The 20,356-nt window shown below is 38.5% G+C and overlaps 1 protein-coding gene across 3 annotated transcripts in view; it reads right to left on the reverse strand.

The window, feature by feature from the left end:
* The window catches only part of LOC120769547 (protein sax-3), a 289,146-nt gene that overhangs the window by 177,232 nt on the left and 91,558 nt on the right, over positions 1-20,356 (reverse strand). The window contains exon 1 of one of the 3 annotated variants that reach the window (XM_040096594.1): positions 5,366-5,715. The exons of the other annotated variants lie outside the window; for them this stretch is intronic. The gene's annotated coding sequence lies outside the window, so the exon portion shown is untranslated. Of the gene's footprint in view, positions 1-5,365; positions 5,716-20,356 lie in introns of those variants that run through there. 3 annotated transcript variants of the gene reach the window in all.

A 20,356-nucleotide genomic window follows, 5' to 3' on the forward strand; every position in this document is an offset into this window, starting at 1 on the left:
CCAAGTGGCTTGCAGGCAGGTAGACCGACGCAGTTGAAAAGCTTTATCCATTTTACGGAATTGTGTGTGTGCATGTGTACTTGTGTGCTGGCTCATAACTCAAACTTTTATGTTCGCACGTATTCGGAAATTTTTATTACTCATAATGAGTGATTTCATGGAAGCCCTTTGTAATTGGTAAGGCAAATTTATTGCCTATTGATATGAGTGTCCCTAAGTGTTGTTTGTTGTTTATTTGCTGTTGCAACATGCATATGATGATAAATTGTATGTTGTTGCTTGCTGGCGGTGTTTAACTATAAATGCTCTTAGAGTTGCATTCAAACAGATTTCAGGTACCCTTGCTTTCATTGAGACGAAGATCGAAATCGGATCGAAGCTCAGATCATAGATTGATCATATGTATCTGTTTTCGATGAAGTTGGAAGATTTGGTCGATGACGCTGTTAAACTTAATGGATGGAGGCTGTCGAGTGACCATCTAACTGATAAGTAGTGTGGATTGAAGCTGGAAAGCTCATTATACATAGAACAGGGTATATTATATAAACCTCATATCGCATATAGCAGCCAAACACACCGATCGAGCAAGAAGATATAACATTTTTTTATATGTAAAGAGTATTATAGCAGGTTGATTGAAAAGTCTCGGGCTGACACATAGGTGGCGCCACTTGAATGAAATCCATATGATTTTCAGTTAGCTCTAATCTTCAGAAGGCGCACACATAAGTTCAGTTGTCGGATCAGGAAGATCAACCATCAAGGCTTTGTATCCAAATTTGAGAAGTGCTGAGGTGAGCACTGATGTTACTGACGAAAGCATGGAAAAAGTCAAAACAAGATAAAGTGAACTTGCTCAAGATAAGAGGCACTCTATAATAGAATATTGGACTTTGAGAAAGCTCCGTGCAAAATGGGTGCCGCCGCATGATTTCATTCCGAAGTCCAAGCGACAGTCAAGCGAGTGAACTGCACTCGATGAACCCGCTCCAAAGCGTGGAAAAACGCAAAAGTCGGCTGGCATGATTATATCGTCTGTGTTATACTATAAAGCGTTTTTGGATCGTTTTTGCGAAGAACTTAAAAACAAAGAATTTAAAGAAAAAAAAGAGTTTTTCACCAAGACAATGTATCCGTGACACAAGTTAGGGAAAAGTGAAAAATATGACAAAAATATATGCATTGGGCTTCGAATTGCTGCCGTATTCACTGTACTATCCAGATGCTCGCTAGGAAAAAATTTTCATCGAATGAAGAGAGGATCGCCGAAACGGAAGCCTATTTTGAAGCAAAAGACAAATTCTGCCAAAAAAATGATATCGAAAAGTTGGAGGGTCAATATAATCAGTGCATCACACTTGAAGGGAACCATTTTGATTAAAAAACCAAAGTTATGAAGGTTGCTTTTTATATTTCGGGATTTGGCAACCCTATCATCTTTTTTTGTTTGTTGTCGGAGGTGGAATCTGCGAAAGATACCGCAATATTTCAGACGGCATGTTCGATTCATCTTACTGGCGCGCCGCCAGTGCTACCGGGCCTTGCAAAGTTGGACGCCTTTGTACTAAACCTTAACTCCGTCTCCCTAGCTCTTTATTTTTCTTGTCGAACCGCCGCCTGGTATTTCTTCGCAAGGAGATGATTTAGCCGGTTGGCTCCCGATCTAAAAATTTTCCGACTCCACGTTAATCATCCGGGCACCCTGCCATCTGCCCGACTGTACTTGTATATTATTTCCCATAGAGTTCTTTCGCAAGGAGTCATCAAAAAACAAATTTTCCGACTCCACATAACTATCCGACAACCCTGTCATATGCCCGACTGTACTTGTATATTACTTGTTGTAGAGGGTTTTCTCGAGGACTCATCAAAAGTATATAGACACTATTCCGAAAGCTGTTTAAAGAATCTTCCAATAGAAGGTGATTGGTTTGATTCAGGTTCTCATCAGCAGTTCCTTGAAGCTGCGAAGACTAAATTGCGAAGGAATGATAGCCAAAAGATAGAGGACCATGCTTGTTTGTTTATCAATAAAAGTGTGGTTATGGTCGGTTTCAACCTTTCGAGAACATACTTCTATATATGCGGTTAAAAAATAATAGTAGAGTAAGCGTGTTATGCTGACTAGTCCAGTTATAGGCAGATTGAAGTTTTATTTTCTTTGTAGACAATCAACTTCCAACCTAACTTCAGTATTTTTTTAATTAATGACTTTAACCTTACTAGTCTTCGGTTATGAATTCAGAAAGAGTACTTAAAAATTACTGCGACAAAAAGTATAAGTCTTTGATTCACCACTTTGCTACTTAGTTTTTTCTTTTCTATGGTCAAAATTTTATACTTAAAATCATGAAAAGGTTATCAAGTGGAAATCAAGACAAGAAAGTGTGAACATAGTTGAAACAAAATCGCCGTAATTTCATATCTATTTGATTACACCAGACTGTTTCAAGTATGTATGTATATCAGTTTTCTGTTCAACTCGGCACTCTCCAAAGTTTGTATCATATTTCAAAATAGTAAAAAAAAAGAAATAATATAGTGCTTTCCAGCAGAAAATGGTGTATTGCTTGTTAAAAGCGAATTTTTTTTTATCACTTTAGACGTGTTTTTCTAAGTTTTTCGAAAATTCTGGTATAAGAGAGTAAGCCAAAATATAGTGCTCTTATTCAGAGCATACACTAAGACTTAGCAAGAACTTAAAACTTGCAGCTTGTCTAGCAAAACATTGAAGTCCCATCCTATACTAGAGCGAATAGCAACAACAAAATGTTGAATTTATATTTTTGGGTAGAAAAAAGTGATTTTTATAGCATAGATTTTCTTGTTTTTCTTCTTCTTTTTCCCTCATTATTATTATTATTTTGGTTGTAAATTTCAATAAATCAATCCGTAAAGAGTTCTTCAAATGCACACGCATTCAAATCGAAACGGAGGAACCCATTGCATACAATTATGATAACGTTAATGACCGACATAAATCTATTAATAATCCATTATCTATTGAGTTTGGAAGAAACATGATTCAAAGTGGTTGACACAAGTAAACAAAACGAACGTAGATGCCAGAATTGGAATGAAGAATGAAGAAATAAAATTAAAAGCAACAAGAATGAGAACACATGAGGGGAAGCGTTCAATCAGCGCCGATAATAAAAACATGCATCAAATTTTCTGACAATTTTTTGTTTGCGCTGCGAACAGAAAGATACTTTTCTACGTTCATATGTATGTATAGATAACATATTAGGGTGGGTCACAAAAATTTTTTTTTTTTGCTAATAATTTTTTGAATTTTCTGCAAAATTGATGAAAATATTTTTTTTTTTTTTAAATTAGAAGCGAGATACAATTTTTTCTATTTAATAAGAAGAAAAAAATTAGAAAACCGTTAGACGGTGTTCCGTTACAATTAAGAGCTCATACTTGGGAGAGCTTTTCTTAGAGGTGTCTATCTCCATAATTTTTCAGAGCAAGAAGCGAGAAAAAACACTTGATTTTTTGACCCACCCTAATATACATACATACAAATATGCATATACACACACACATATGTGCATATAAACATTAGAACATGTGTAAGCAATGGCTTTTGAGTAATACACCGCTTAACCCTTCTCCTTCACAACCAAATTTATCAATAAACAATGAAGCAACAGCAATATTAACAACAAGAACAAAATGTACAACAAAAAATATTCAAATGCCAAAGCAAGTGACAGAGTTATCGCGCTACACCAACGCCGCCAGGCAGACAGTCAGCCAGCGAGCCAAAGGCATGGAGCTTCGCTGACAGATATGAATGTGCGCCGATATGAGGAAGAAATTAGACGCACAACAACAACAACAAGGCGAAGCGCTAACAGAGCGCAGACAAAGTGGCGAATGCGTTAGTTGTCACCAGCGTCTAACACAACAGCAGCAGCAACAACAACAACAGCAGCAAAAATTGTGCAGACGCAAAGGCGAGATTTTTAATCGAATTTGTATTAAGATTGCAAGGCCATAACCCAACCCCAGCCACACTGCTGCAAGGCTTTTGCCAATCATTGATTTCTGAGCCAGCCAACGGCAGCAGCGTGCTTGCAACACCGTGCGTGGCAATGTGGCGCGCATGTCGCACGGCCGCCTGCTGGAGCGCTAAAGAATTTATGGCCCCCTATGGTTTTATCGACGCCTTTGCGACAAGGCGACCCCGACCGGCCGACCGGTGTGCTGCGACTGACTGCTGTGCTGCGTACACTAACTTGTATGTTGTTGTTTTTATTTGTATATTGTTGTTGTTTTTATTTGTACAGTGTTGTTGTTGTTGTTGTGTTGCGCTTTAACTTTGTCGCCGTGCGTTTGCCAGAAACTGCGTTCGCGGCGGAGCAGAAGAAGACGCTCCAGCAGCCGCACTTGTTTTTATTTCTTCGGTGTAAATTCTTTTCGACAGATAACAATGACAACTCTCCAGCTGGTTGCCGCGTTGGCTCAGCATCTTTACGCGTTTTATCAACAATATTTTTAGGGATTTAAATTGTGAGCTCTTTCTGGTTGTTTTTGTAAATTTCGATTTTATTCAATTCATTTTTCATTCTCACTCTTGATAAGGGTTGGAATTTTATTTTTATTTTGTTGTTGTCCGTTTTTTGTTGCAATTGCAGCAATATTCTGTTGTCTTGCTTGCATGTTTTTATGACTCTTAACCTTTGCTTGTGGCGTGTTGCACACCTTTTCACTCAACGCAGTCATTGATAATCACTTAGCTGATAGCGGCGGGCAAGTACGCTCAAGTGGCGGACCTAATACAGTCTTTAAATATTTTTAGAATAAAACTTTAAGTGCGTACTCGCATTATTCTCAATCACCTTTAGGTGTAGATTATATCATAAGGCGCTATGGCAGCCGAGTGTTCTGTTCTGCTGCGGCAGGTTAAGTATAGAGGAAATATAGCCTGGATATTGGACTGAATATTATTGCAGATAAACTTTTAGCTAATAAAAATAGGATATTCACTCTTTCGAAATTTACATTATTAATTAAATAATTTTAATTTTAATTAATTAATTAATTTAAAAAATTAATTATTTTAATTATTATTAAATTAATTAATTAATTTTAATTTAAATAAATGTTTTTACTATTAATTAATTTAATTAAACCTCTAATTTAAATTAATTAAAATTAATTGTAATTAATAATTTCTAAATTTTAATTAATTAAATTTAAACTCTGATTAAATTAATTAATTAATTTTTATTAAATTTAAATTAAATTTGTTTTTATTAAATTTAAAATTTAATTAATTAATTATGTAAAATTTTTTAAATTAAAATTAACTTAATTAATTATAAATTATTAATTTTTATCGCAAACTTATCATATGTATGCCTGTAGATTGTTTTGGTTGCCGATATGAGGCCGAAATTTTCCAATTTGCGGTTTAACCAAATCCCATTGCTTTACAATCACTTTTTCACTATTTTTACAAATAATTTCATAGCATTATTTCTTTAAAAACGAAAACAGAAAAATACACACTATGCAATGCTCTGATAACCTACCGACAGGTTAACCGATCTCTTTAAAATAACACAGATTGCGTAACATTGCCAATTAACGAATAAAAACCCGACGAACTACGACTGAAACGAAAATATTCGCGGCACGGAATGTAAGAAAACCGAGTACTCAACTTTCACACAAAAGTTTGCGAAATTTTACGAGCTGAAAACCGAAGCTAGAAACGGAAAAAATCCGAATTAAACATAACATGTTTTTTTTCGAATTTCGCTTTTTGTAATTCGTAGTTATTATTATTATTTTTTTAATTTTTAACTCACTCTTCTTTCCTTTTAATTACAAAGTTCTAGCAACCTAAATTTTGTTCATAAGGTGCGCAAGTAGCTGTTATCATTCCACTGAAAATTTAAAACAAGATAATAAAAATTAATTACAAATTTAAATAAATCAATCAAAGTTTAAAAAGTTTGTATGAAAAAGTTCTTAAGTATTCACTGAGGGCAAGTAACAATGGAACCGAAGTGAGAGTACCCACAAGTAAAAAGTTTTCCTTATACTACAAGAACTTGATTTTGATCTTTCAGTTAATATTTCAGCTGTATATAAAGATATGTGATATAGTGGTCTGATCAAGAATTTATTTTCAGATATTGCAGTGTTACCATGAAAAGTAACACCTTTCAACTTTCATAAAGATATTTCGTCAACTAAAAAAGGTTTCAGACAAGAACTCCATTCAAGATCATTGCGAATGTTGGAAAAGGCTTACGGTGAATCAGTTTCATGAAAAACGCAAACCTACGACTGGTACAAAGCTTTCAAATACGGTCTAGAGGTCGTCGAAGATATGCCTCATTGTGGACGACCTTCGACCTCTTCAGCTGATGAAAACATTTAAAAAAATGAAGGAATGAGTACCGTAAACAGGTCTATTTGGACATGTTTGATCGTGCGAATTCTGATCGCACATTCATGAAGAGCATTATACATAGTTGCTATGAGGCACGAGTTTATTAACATCACAAAATCATCGGAATAGATGGAAAAAGCGAACCGAAACCAAAACATGCCAAAGCCGCTAAAAAATCAAGGTGGTGCTCATTGTTGCGATATTCATGGTTTAGTGCATAATAAATTTTCGCGGAAGAACAGACGGTAAACAAAGAGTTCTATTTGGCCGCATTGAGGCGTTTGTGGAAGAACAATTCATGGATTATACACGATGATAATGCATCATCGCATTGAGCCACGAATTTCACCGAATTTAGAGCCAAAAACGCAATGAATACAATCGATCATCAATGCATCTGGTGGAGATTACTTTGAAGGCGACAAAACAGATATTGATGACTACTAGCTAGGACAAATAAATGAGGATACAAAAGATTTCATGCACGCAAACTTTCACAACGACTGATTGCTCCCTTTTCATCGGCAAAATTTTTAGAAACGTCCATTTTAGTATAGCGCCAGAAATGGAATACGTATTATTACTGGCGATTAGTCTTAGTCTTATTTATACTTATGAGCCGGAAACATGCGATCAATCGGCCGAGTTTCGTGGCAAAGGTGAATCGAAACCGAAAAAACCGCGTCAAAGCAGGGCAAAAATCAAGGTTATGTTGACAGTTTTCTTCGATTATCGAGGTGTGGTGCATTTCGAATTCCTTTCGATTGGCCAAACTGCGGCCAATACGTCATTTGCGGGCCGAGAGCTCCTGGTTTTTGGACCACGATAATTCACCGTCGCATACAGCATAGATTCTTCGTGAGTTTTTAGACAACCAATATCGTGCCGCAACCAACTTGTTCGCCTGATTCGACTGCTGACAATTGAGTCAATTAAAAATATTAAACGTCAATCGCTACAAATATTGAAGGCTATTCCGGAAATTGGCTTTAACAACTGTTTCGAGAATCGGAGAAACGTTGGCATAAGCGTATTGTGACCAAGAGGGATTACTTTAAGGAGGACGATATAGATTTGGAGAAATAAATTGAGAATTTTGAAATTATGAACAAAGTCTTAATTTTTTTTTGCTCATAGGCATATGAGTTTCTCTGGTTGATTAGAATGTCCGCACTTAGTTCACTAATGAGCATGTGAGACTTACTAGTATTGTAAATCTGGCAGCTCCACTTGCTACAAAATTACAACGCTCCTCTGGAACCAAAGTTGACCAAATACTTCCTTTGAACTGACTCGGGTTTTACCAATCAAGGCATATCAAGTCGGCAGCATTCCAAGAAAATATTTGAGACATTTTTTGTTATAGCGGCAGAATAAAGCATTAAGCAGCGATTGGGCTCAATTTACTTCCCGATTGAAATGAGTAATCTTTCCACAAACTTGCGTAGGTTTCAATGCGTCGAAATCATTTGAAATTCTCAGAAAAGCAACTAGGCCAATAAACTTGCGTATATTTTTGGCAATTTCCGTAAGATTTACGCTAGCAAATGTTGGGGATGCGTCTAGCAAATACTATTTGCTTAGTAAACTGCAAGGCAAGGCAAAAACAGACAATTATTTCTGCGCTAATTCCAAAGCAACTAATTTGCAACATAAGTGCGAGCGCAGCTATAAGAATATGCGTGCAACAAAGCGTTACGAGTATGTACGCATAATATGTTGCATGTATTACATATGTATGTGTTTATGGTGGCACATAGGTGAAGCTGTTGCATTGCGGTGCAGTGTCGATAAGTGCCAAGGCGGACAAAAATAGTTGCCGCCTCGGAAAATGCGCGAGTAGAACCAACATGTCTGTACGTATGTATGTATGCATGCAACGCATTTGTTGTTGGTGCACATCTGCAATTGTCAGCTTGTGGCACACATACACACACACACATACAAAAGAATGAACGTCAATATGCCACACAGCCAAGTGGAGTGACACAAAGCGAGCTACTTTGGGGCCTTATGAAGAGGAAGAATGCCTTCACTCGACTATGCCACAAAACGCTCGACAGCCAACAACAACAACCATACGAGCGCCTTTGTGAACACATTTCGAGGCATTAGCGGCGCATCCACGCATTTGCGGTTTATTGTAATTGTCAGCTTATTTCGGCATTTCACAATATCCACCAACTCGATTTGCTCACTTTTCGCCGCCACAAATGTGGCATTTGCATTTCATTTGAATTAACCACATAAGCAGCAAAGAAGAACAAATAATTTGCTGTTAACCGAAAAAATCGTGAATTAAAGGCAGAAAATTGTCGCTAAATTTGCGGCGCGTCGACATTTTGGCGCATCTTCAATGCGCCGCGTGACTCACTCTTGGCAGCCGGCTGTTGCCTGTTGGCAGCGGTCAGATTGTGTGTGGCAGCTATGGCATGAGCAGTGCGTACACGTCACAGATTAGACAAGAAGACAGCGTATGCAAAGGCATTGGCTTATGCGAAGTTTGTTAAGACAAGGCATACTTTTCGTAATCAGGTAGGGGCTTTTGCCGTAGAAGATTTTGTGTTGGATGAAGAAATTTATTTCTTGACAATCTTGAGTTCTTGTTTTTCCATATCTTGATGACTGAAGCTTTTACTTAACGGTTTGCTTCGACTCTCACTGACTCCAGTTGACTCTCATCAATTTTCCCCGGCTTTTAGTGGCTCACACTTGCTCTAAAAGTTTCTCACTTTTGATTTCACTGGCTCTAATTAATTTTTAATGGTCCTTACTGACTAACCTTCGCTCTCACTGACTATCATTAGTTATCCTCTGCCTTAGTCGATTACTTACGACTCTCGTGCTTTCTTTCCCAGACTGTCGGAACTACGTAAACGGGACGAACCCGGATCCGGTAAGGGTGTTTACCATTGAAGATCACATATGGGATGAATCACTATATTTCTTGAGATTCAATCCTGATCAAAGTTTTTACTTAGTGGTTGTCTCGGGCTTGCACTGACTACTGGTTCTCAATAGTTATCCCTGCCTTCCAGCAATTCTCCATGGTTCATATACATATGCTCTCAAAGGACCTAACCTTTACTTTCACTGGCTCTAATGATTTATTCACGGCTCTCACTGATAATCGTTAGCTCTCATGTGTACTAGAAGAATCCGAATTTTTATTTTACCAATGACTATCAAGTTTGCAGCATTTCTCTAAATAACAAAAACAACTCTCTCTTTCTATATAAGCAGAACTCTCCGACTTTTCCTAGCTTAATCTAAAATTTCCCGATCCAAACGAAGTTAGATCTCCGAAAGATCAGCCCTTCGCTGGACAAAATCCGGGTCAATTTCCGAACCGGCAGTCATGGGAATTGTGCAGCTTCATTCTGGATACTGGAGCAGGTTAAAATTCTACTTATCCCTATCCCCCGCATGACTTCAACCACCTCTTTTCATGTCCAGCTAAACTCACACATCTGACATACCTCTCCTTATGATTCGACCCCGTCGAAACCACGTTTCCAGGGCCTACCGTTGGGTGACCTCGATGACAACTTATCTGCATCTGACCACTCTAAAGGTGGCTTTTCCTAGCTCTCATCGATTCATTACTCCAGCCTTCACCAGTTCTAACTGATCCTCACCGGCCAGGGATATTTTTGGCTTAATAGCATGGAGCTCTCCAATTAACTCCGAAAATATTTTAGATTAACGCTACTAGAGTGACTTTTTTTTACTTGGGCCGGTTTTCAATTTTCGGAATTGTATTAGGGCCTCAAATTCGCTGCCTGTGCTTTCTACAAACTGACTCTGAAGTACCTCAGGGGCATTTTTTCATATTTTCAAGCTGATTTCTGTTGGTCTTAGTACTTTTAATTGGAAAGAAAGTGCTCAATGTGATAAAACAAAGCGAAAATCAGCCGGAAGCCGAGTTTTTGAGGTTAAGCACAATAAACATCTCTCGTTTAGAAAGCTAAAAGACTTTTCTTGTGCTCTGATATATTTATATTAAGAAATTTGTTAAACAAAACTTTATAAATTATTTATAAGAAAAAATAATTACTTAATCAAACTTACAAATATTTTGGTACAAAATTGTGCAAATAAAAGATTAAGATGTGTTTTCACATCTTTCTTTAAATTTCAACAGCTGGATTTCCAAGATTTATTATCCATTAGGAAATTGTTATGCAAATACTTGGAATCACTCATGCAACATCATTTTGTTTTATTCGTCTGGATTTAATTCAAATAAATTGCTTGAAGACACAAAAGCTATGTCTTTATATATAGGTATATATGTATATGTACATACATATATACCTTTACATTTAGAACAATCTTTATATGTGTCTGTATATACTTCCAAATGCACTTAATGCATGCGACAATTTCACAGTTATCTCACTTACTTAAGTATTTCGAAATCTTTGTTGTGGAATTTTTAATTGCTCTAAACAAAATCACAAATCAAGTGGCGAGTCAACTGGTGATCCCAAAATAAATTCTCAGCTAGTGACGTTGAGTATTGTTCATAAATTAAATGAAACCAATTAAGTACAACGATAACAACAACAAGGATGACACAATTATAAGAAGCTTGCACAACAATTACATACCATACAACTTAATGACAGATTTAGTGCCGTTAGGAGAGACAGAAGAAAGAATTTTGAGAAGGGAGAAGAGTAGTTGTGGGAAACTTAGACGGAAAAGGTACAAAGATCAAGAAGGAAAGTATATTAAAATTAAATATTAAAATTACAATCAAACGATATCGGCAAAAGTTATATTATTTACAAAAAAGTACTGTTAGGTGAGCCTGAAAAATCTCCGAAGTAAGTTATGTGTTTGATACGAAACTATATTGTATATGGTGTATGAAAGTACGGTGGTCTATATCGAAATTTTAGGAGTCATCTTGACTCCGCCCTATCCCGAACCCCCTCATGAACGTTCCAAACAGTTTGGTGAAAAAAACTAAAATAGGGAAAGTGAGAAGGATTGAGACGCCTAAGAATTTTAAGAAAGGGACTGGAAAATGTTCCGTCACTTCTAAAGAGATAGTATTCAAGCAACAGATACCGTCTACAGAGAGCAACCCACAGATCAGCTCCGAACTCCTGATTAAAGCGCCGAAGAGAGCTCGGCATTAGGCCATTTGCAAGGGATCTACTCATGAAAAAGACTGCAAACTCCAAAGGTCACTAAAAGGTCGAAAGGAATTAATAACATGGCGTCCGAAAGGGACTGACTGAGCGAAACAGGGATATAAAAGGAACATTTAATTATGACTCCGAACTCCCGAGGTTACTAAAAGCTCGAATATAGCTAGGTATTATGGCTCTTGCAAGGCATCGACTCTGGAATAAGTCCTGAACTGCCAAGATCACTAAAAGCTCGAAGATAGCTAGGTATTATGGCTCTTGGAAGGCAACGACTCAGGAAGAAGTTCTGAATTGCCGAGGTCACTACAAGCTTGAGAAATGCTAGATATTATGACACTTGGAAGGCAACGACTCAGGAAGAAGTTCTGAATTGCCGAGGTCATTAAAGGTAGGTATTATGGCTCTTGCAAGGGACCGACTCAAGACTCCAAATTGCCAAGTTCGCTAAAAGCTCGAAGAGAGCTAAGTATCATATCTTTTGAAAGGCATCGACTGAACGGAATAGCAATGTACCGTCAGCTTAAGGAACTTTAAAGGATTACTCAATTACGTCTTCATCGACACTGGCTGACCCGGAACATGTGCACAGAAAATCAGACCCTATTAAATGCTACGTTCAGCGCTGTTCTAATTGATGTAATACTTTCATTATCCTATGTGTTCATAAATCGATGTCTCTATTTTCGAACCTAAAAGTAACGGTGTAACTCGGAAGGACCCTGTAGAAGACGTAGCAGCCTTCTGCTTCGCGGTGAATAGAAATCACGTGGCTCACGAATCTATTGACAGTATATAGCTACGCACAGGTAATATAAATCCATGAAATCTATCTTCTAAGAAAGAAATCTCTGCGCGAGGCAATTTTATTCTGAAGTATTCTAGCCATTAGATTGATTCTTTGTATTAGTGAGACGATGGCTCCGATACATTATAGTTCATAATATACTATAGAAATAAAGAAAAACTGCTAAAGATGCAATTCGTATAATTTGACTCCCAAACTGCGCCAACTATTTACGATTCATGTTCGTATTGAAGTGTTTTCTAAAAATTCAATATTTTCGACAGCTAGCAATCAACACAACCAATAAGCGGACTGGCTGATGCGTAAAGGTGGAAGGTACAAGAACATATTATATTCCTACCTACAAATCTACAGACGAATGTGCAAACATGCCACAAATCCACAACACTCAGGGAACAAAGATATATAAAAAAACTATAAAAAGATAATGCGAACTCGTCACCGTCACCGCCGCAGTCACATCGCCCTCAACTTGTACCGCAACATGGGCGCCGCTAATGACATTTTCTTAGCGGCAAATAACCAAAGTGAATGACTGGGCCGAGGGAATTCTTCAAATGCCGCACACGCAAACTTTCCGCTCGCACTGAAAATACTTTGCTTTTCAATTTCATTTGAATACTTTGTGATCTTTGTGTGCGCTTTTTAGATTTTTGTGATTTCTGTACTTTTTTTTGCTTGAAGATCGTGTTGTTGCTGTTGTTATTACTGTTGGCTGCCGTTTGTCGACACAATTAGCTTTGGCAGCAAGCGCTGACACGAGAACTCGAAAGAGTCCAAAATAAATACACGCAATGTTGGCGTAAATATGTACCTAGAGGTATAATGCTTGGCTGGGATCCACCGAAAGTGTTGAATAATGAGTTAATCTGTGTTGATTAAGTGCGCAACTGATTAACTTAATATTTTCTGGGCGCATATTATACTTAAAGATTTATTATCTAGAGCAAAATACTAATAGATCATTAGTTTGCGGCGACTATTTGAGATGAATTTCGAATATGGTGAACAGTTTTGAAATTTTATTCGAAGGTTTTTATTTTTTTAGCTTGCTGCGAACTCTAAATTTGTACTAAGAAATTGGCCCGAAATATGAATAAGTTTTAACAAAATTTTTATAAAGTTGTGATCTTTAAGTTATTGCACGGAGTTAATATAAGGGTGAGTCATTTCGAGGTGCCCAGAATCGAGGCGGATTTGTCCGCATAGACCTTAGATTTTACATAAATTCTAACGATGTGATATCACATGATCTTGGTGGCCAATCGACCGGCCCAAAATGTGAAATTATCTGCTCACCGAAGTGTTTTCTCAACAAATCCGTTGTTTGATATGATATGTGAGAAATGGCGCCATCTTGCCCAAGCAAAATGTCGTCGAGATCGCGAGCTTCAATTTCAGCCATCAAATAGTCTGTTATCATGGCTACGTTCTCACCGGCATGGTTTTTGAAGAAATATGAACCGATGATTCCACCGGCCCATAAACCACACCAAACCGCTTTTCTTCCGGGATGACGTTCTTGAAACTCTTCGAGTTGCTCTTTGTCCCAACTACGTCAATTTTGCTTGTTAACATATCAATTGAGCCAGAAATGTGCCTCATCGCTGAAGAAAATTTGGCTCGAAAAGCTCGGATTTTCTTAGAGTGTCAGTTGGGAAGGTTGAACAGCTTCAGTTCTTGCAAAAGCTGTATTTTGTACGTTTTTAATTTAAGGTCTTGACGTAAAATGCGCCAAGTTGTTCCGTACGCCAGTCCAAATTGCTGCGTAGCTCCGGCTGCTATATTTTCTTCAGTGCACACTGGACTCTATTCGTTCCAATATTATGCAATAATGAATATTGGGTCTCAAGATGGCTGATAGTACGCTTATAGGCCATATAATGACACGGCAAAGTTTTAAAATATTGCCACAAATAAATTATTTTCCCAAAATAACGGCTAACAGATCCACTCAGGCTCTAAGATACCGAAATCCTGCATCAGATCTATACATCAACAACGGAGCTAGTTCACCTGGATGTCTGAAAATGTGGAATCATAGATACCTAATCCGTATCCAAATGCTAAAATTTTAATGGATTTCAGTTTTATAAATTGCTCCGTAGAAAACGATATCAAGCCTAAAGCACTTTAGGACTTCTTCGGCAATAATCCATACACAGAAGTTGGTTTCAAACTCTTCAAATTGGCGATTAACAACAGTTCAGTTCTTCAGGTCAGAATAAGGGCTGTAACAGAAAGTATCAAGTGGGCTTCTGCTCTAACCAACAAATCCATAAACTTTCTAGTGGAATGCCAAGCGGTGCAGAGGATGGTGAGAAGGTGGAACATTATCTTTGCGAATGCCCAGCCTTTGGCCGTATTAGAAGGGACATATTCCACTCCACTACAAAAACTCTAGCCTAAGAGACATTGCTCAGCTGGGGTGGGAAAGAAACAGGTCTTTTACCAAATCCACGGAGCTACTGGATAAAGCTAAATTGGGTTACCACGGAAGCACAATCGCCCGAATGAAGGCTTAAGTTCGGCCGCTTGAGGTTTGGCGCTCGTGCCCCTCCTCTTTTCAAGGAATCAAGCAAAGTACTTCCCACCATTAGGCATTTAGATGAACTAACAGTCATAGAAATAAAGTGATAAAGCAGACTTATGATAAGTTCAAATTATACATTATTTCCATCATAAGTGACATTCTGCGAAGAAAAGGACTTTGAGTTGCAAGTACAAAATTTTATAGTTCCTCCCTCCTCCAAAAATCAACTCTGAATCCGCGCCTGATTTATTTGATAGAAAAGTACCAAAAACCTCTCCCCAGAACGCCGCAGCGAAAGTTGAACGTATGGATCGAATACGGAAATGTCTTAAGATTGGTGATTATTATGTCCTTAAGCATATCACATTTTAATACTTGTCTAACCAGTAACATTTCTTCATCACTTTAATATATCTCTGATAATACGCATAAATGTCAGGCGAGACGCGCGATAAATGTGATACCCTCACAAGCCACACAAAGTGATTCTCACAGCCTTCAATTTCGAAGACAAACTTCAGCCTGGCTTACAAGCGTTATCAGCGCAGGTCTGTATGTAAGCGAACGGCTGCACGTCGACTAAATGCGTTGAATGCAAATCATTTATATTAAATAAACGCGAAATAGCTGCCCCGTGCACCGCAATCAATCTTCGCCACTGGTTGTGTACCTGCATTGTTGTTCTACACCAATGATTGCCAGCCTCATTCTTCAGGTGTTTATTCAACTATTTATATAACGTTTATTTATTTATTATTTTTTCTCATTTTTATTTCATTCATTTTTGTGGACTCTGGCCGCTATCTTTATGCGCATATCAAATGAAAAATGCGGGATTATGTGAAATTTCCACATAATGAGACCACACCGTAGCTTTGCCTTACTTCTGGCTCGACTTCCCCGCCACGAAGTAGTATGAGCGCGCTCGCACTACGCACTGCCGGCATTCGCACTCTGGTCGGCTTTCATGTGCAGCGCGCGGTTTACCTTGCTTTCGGTGCGCGCGGCAACACGTTGGCCGACCCGTATTTAGATGCTTATCGGTGACACCTGAAAATGTTGAAATGTAATCCAGTCTGCCGTGTTTGAATGCCGCAAGCGTCAGCGTCAGCAGCAGCAACGGCAAGAAAACAGTGCGACTGACCGTCCGTCAGAACAGGCGCTCCCAATGCCGGCACTCATAAACTGGGTCTGCGGGTTGTGCTGCCGCTACAAATGGTATACTCCTCGTCAACTGTATTACCGCCATCAGCGCCCGAGACGCTGTCAACAGCGTGTTGCCTGAAGAGATTTGCTCACTTGCACACACACAATTAGCCGGTGTTTGGATTTTTATACCCAAGTAGAATTTAGATAACTGTAGAAATTCATAATAAAGTTATAACCTCTGCTCAGGTTAGGTTAAGTTTGAGCTGTAGGCTGATTTTTCCTGAGGCCACCAAAAGGATTCATCTTAGACTGCTTGTCCGTTGTGATGCTCAGAACTCGTAAGTATGGAAAGACCGTCGCATATCGCCAAAACGCCTAGAACCTGTCACAAATTTATTGAGGTGTCTAATGTCTATTCCAGCTAAGTTGCCGGGTTCGTTAACAGTATGGAAACTGAGATTCTCCAATGTTAGTCTGCCGAAAGTTGGACAGTGAAAGACAATTTCCACATCTTCTTCATTGCCACTTTGACAAGATGCGTCCTCCAAAGGTTAGTTAGTGTCCAGTTAAAACGCCTACCTTCGCGACGATATGAGCTTTGCTAAGAGTTAGCAGTTCAATGGCTTTTTACGTTTCAGTCTGCGCCAGAAGGTTTTCGCAATCCAACAACTGCTGTATACTGACCAACTCTTACTGAGCTCGTGCGAGTCCCATAGATCCAGATCTAGTGGTCTGAAACAAGAGTGGAATGAGAGCTTCCGATAGAAGACACCCCGTCAACCTTACTCTTGAGCTTCGATCCATCCGTGAATAGGCTCACTGCGTCTCTTCTCACGACTTCTAGAACTATACAACAAAATCAGATAGGTCTTTTTGAACATTTCTAACAATTTGAGAAGTGTGTCGGTAAAATTCTACGCAAACACCGTCTGCATTAATGCCAGGACTTTTAGTAATAGATCCTTAGATACGACCACTTCCAAAACATGTGCCTTAGAGGAAATTAGAACTTCAATCACCCGACTTCTTTTTATATGAATTCGGTTCTGCAAAGCTTCACAAAGTTACCTCTGTACCAAGTACTCTATATATTCCATAGACGGCACCAGGTAGATTTATTTGGTGCATCCGTATTCAATCTCCCCTACTTTCTCCACGTTTTGTTCTATTTCTTTTCCATTCAGTTTTTGAAATCCTACTCGTTTTGATAATACAAACACACATATTATACCTGTGTTCTTGTGGGGTACTGTTTCGTTTTGATTGTTGTTTTCGTTTTTGTTTTTTATTATTGTTCTTTATTTATTTGCATTGTTTTGAAAATGCCGTTGCTTTTCAACTGCTCAACGACTCTATCCTAGTGCCGGCTTTTTTTACTCTCTTTACACACTTTGCTTGACTTCCTTTTCCGTTACGCTTTTCTATTATATTCTTCCGTTAATGTGTGTGTGTGTGTGTGTCTGTGTTCCGTATGCCTATTGACCTAATTTATGAACTTGTCCGTGGCTTTTCTGTGCGGTAACACAATATGCGTACGAGTATCTGTTAATTTCATTTACAGGTCGCTTGACTCTCTTTATGGGCAGGCACAGGCCGGTAGTTAGTTATCGGATACCTTTCGAGTGATATTCATATCCAGGCGTTGATAATACCATATTTCTCATGCTCTAAATAAATAGTCGAAGATGTAAGCTGTCTGTTGCGCAGTTAGTGAGAGATCGTAGATAAGAGATTTATGAGCGAAATTGTTGACACAAGGAAATGCAATATTTTTTCAAGACTTCTCTCTATGCTTTGGAAAGGGCTATAAAATTTCGTTGTACAAGACAATAAAATTTTGAATTTTATTACCAATTATTTTATAATTAATTGTAGGTGTGTTCTTCAGTAGAGACATCTACATTAAACTTTATTAGTTTGGTGACCATGTTTGAAGGGTAAGTTAAAAGAGATAACGATCTAATCTGATTAGATACGGATACATTTTCTTAAAATGTGGAGCAATGAAATTGAGAAGAAACTGGAAGACGTTTAACACAGAACTGATCAAGGTAAAGTGTAGGCAACATTTAGGCGAATGTCGCATTTTAGTAAAGTCTAGCACCATCTGCTATATGGCCAGTTAACTTTGATTCGCAACCTTCAAAAGCTGACGGAGACGATGTTGTATTAGTTCGTGTAGCACAACAATGGTTCGTTCGCTTCCGTTCTGGAAATTTCGATGTGAAAGATGCAACTGACTCTGGTCGACCTATCGTTGAAAAAGTCGATGATATTATGGAAAAGATTCACTAAGACCGTCACATAAGCAGCCATGACGTCGCAAAGGAACTTAACATTCATCACCAAACGCTTTTGAAACATTTAAAAAGAAGCTCGATGTTTGGGTATCAAATTAATTGTCTGTGAAAAATTTAATGGACCGGATTAACATCTGAGATTCTTTGCTGAAATGAACTGAAATCCAACCATTTCTGAAGCGAATGATAACAAGAGACGAAAAGTGGATCAAATATGGCAATAATGTGCGAAAGAGAACATGATCCAAGCGTGGTGAAGCTCAACAAATGTTGGCAAAGCCAGGATTGACGCTTCGAATGATTATGCTGAGTGTTTGGTGGAATTGGAAAGGAATCATCCACTATGTCATTTGTATTTTACTGTCAACAACTGATGAGATTGAAGCAAGTAATCAAAAAACAGCCAGAACTGAGCAACAGAAAGGGGTTCGTATTCCATCAGTGCAACGCTAGACCACACACATCTTTGATAACTCCTGAAAAACTGGGAGAGCTTGGCTGGGAAGTTTTGATCCATCCACCATATAGCCCTGACCTTGCAAAATCGGACTACCATTTGTTTCGTCGAGAAACCAGTAACGTTTTACTGGTAGAATAATGTCTCTACTTAATTAAATTACCTAATTCCAACGTGAGTCGGTTAAATTAGTGGATCCGGTAAGAAAGCAAGAAGTTGAATGTTAAAAAGATTGAGTTAACTGCGGAACTCTATTGTCCATACATCTTTATAGAAAGCAACAGTGTGAATGTTGATCATGTATAATTTAGGGTTTCCTACTTACATGGGATCAGAAACTGGGTTGGCTTGAGAAACTTCAGTGTCTGCTTTTTTTCAGCTCTTCTTAGAAAATTCTGGTACAAAGTTTCTTAAGAATACTAAGTCAGACCAAGCAGACAACGGAAATCTACTAGCTTGTTACTGAGGATTTTGCTTTATAACTCAAAAATAGGACAAGTTAGTATGTTCCCAAAAATCTGACAGAGCTCTAACAAATGCATACAATCGATTCTTGATTTTAATTGGCGTCTGGTTTTGTGAGCATATATCAATACCAGATAATGATATACAATAAAAAGGAATGGAACTCTGCGACGGCTCGGAACCACCACTTCTTAGTGGATTCATCGTCCAAATTTAGAAACTGTAGTGAAGTAGGCATAAGAGAGACGCTTAAACACCTCCTCGGCTTACGTTCAGACTTATCAAGAGTTATGATTATGTAGATATCCAGGAGCTTTACAGTTACAAGGACCAGATGAAGTATTATAATTAGATATTAAAGAGCTTCACAATTCAAGGGACTGAATGAAGTATAGGAATTAGATATCTAGGCTCTATTGAACGTCTCAAAAAGCGTTGATGTTCAGCACGACGTAAACTTTAAACAATAACCAATCTAAGTTAGTAAATCCCACTGACTACATTGTTTTCGTTAAGAAAAGCGCATGCCGAGGCTCAAAGTTATGACACGTGGCTTTGCAAGACTCAGCACCCTGCGCATACCCTGACGTATAACCAAACATTATGCGCTTTAATTAAGTAGCAGTTGCATGGGTGTTAATTAAAAATAAAAAAAATTGCAATTGCACTTGTCAATTTAGTAGCTGCGTGTCGGTGTATAAAGACATAAAATCACGCACTGCCAACTTTCAGCACGCAATGGCTCGACGATGTAACACAGCGCTGCAGAGCGTGCAAGATCTTCGCTGCATTTGCACGTGCCCGCCAACGATAGCCACGTCGAACCGGAGCCCAGACAAATTTCAATGCAACGCTGCAGCGTTCCACACCGTCGGCACTCGCTACTGCCGGCACGCCATAAAAAATAATAATCGCGTTGTCGTGAAATTAGCACTTAATGCGGAAATTAATTACCTCCGTGCGAGGTGTGCGGCGCGTGAGGCGCGGTGTATGCCAGGTTTCATTCCGCGGGCGGTGCTACTGCACTTGCACTAGCTCACTTGCCGGCGTTGGCAGTTGCAACAGGC

The sequence above is a fragment of the Bactrocera tryoni genome, chromosome 2 (genome assembly GCF_016617805.1).
Source record: "Bactrocera tryoni isolate S06 chromosome 2, CSIRO_BtryS06_freeze2, whole genome shotgun sequence".
Lineage (NCBI taxonomy): Eukaryota > Metazoa > Arthropoda > Insecta > Diptera > Tephritidae > Bactrocera > Bactrocera tryoni.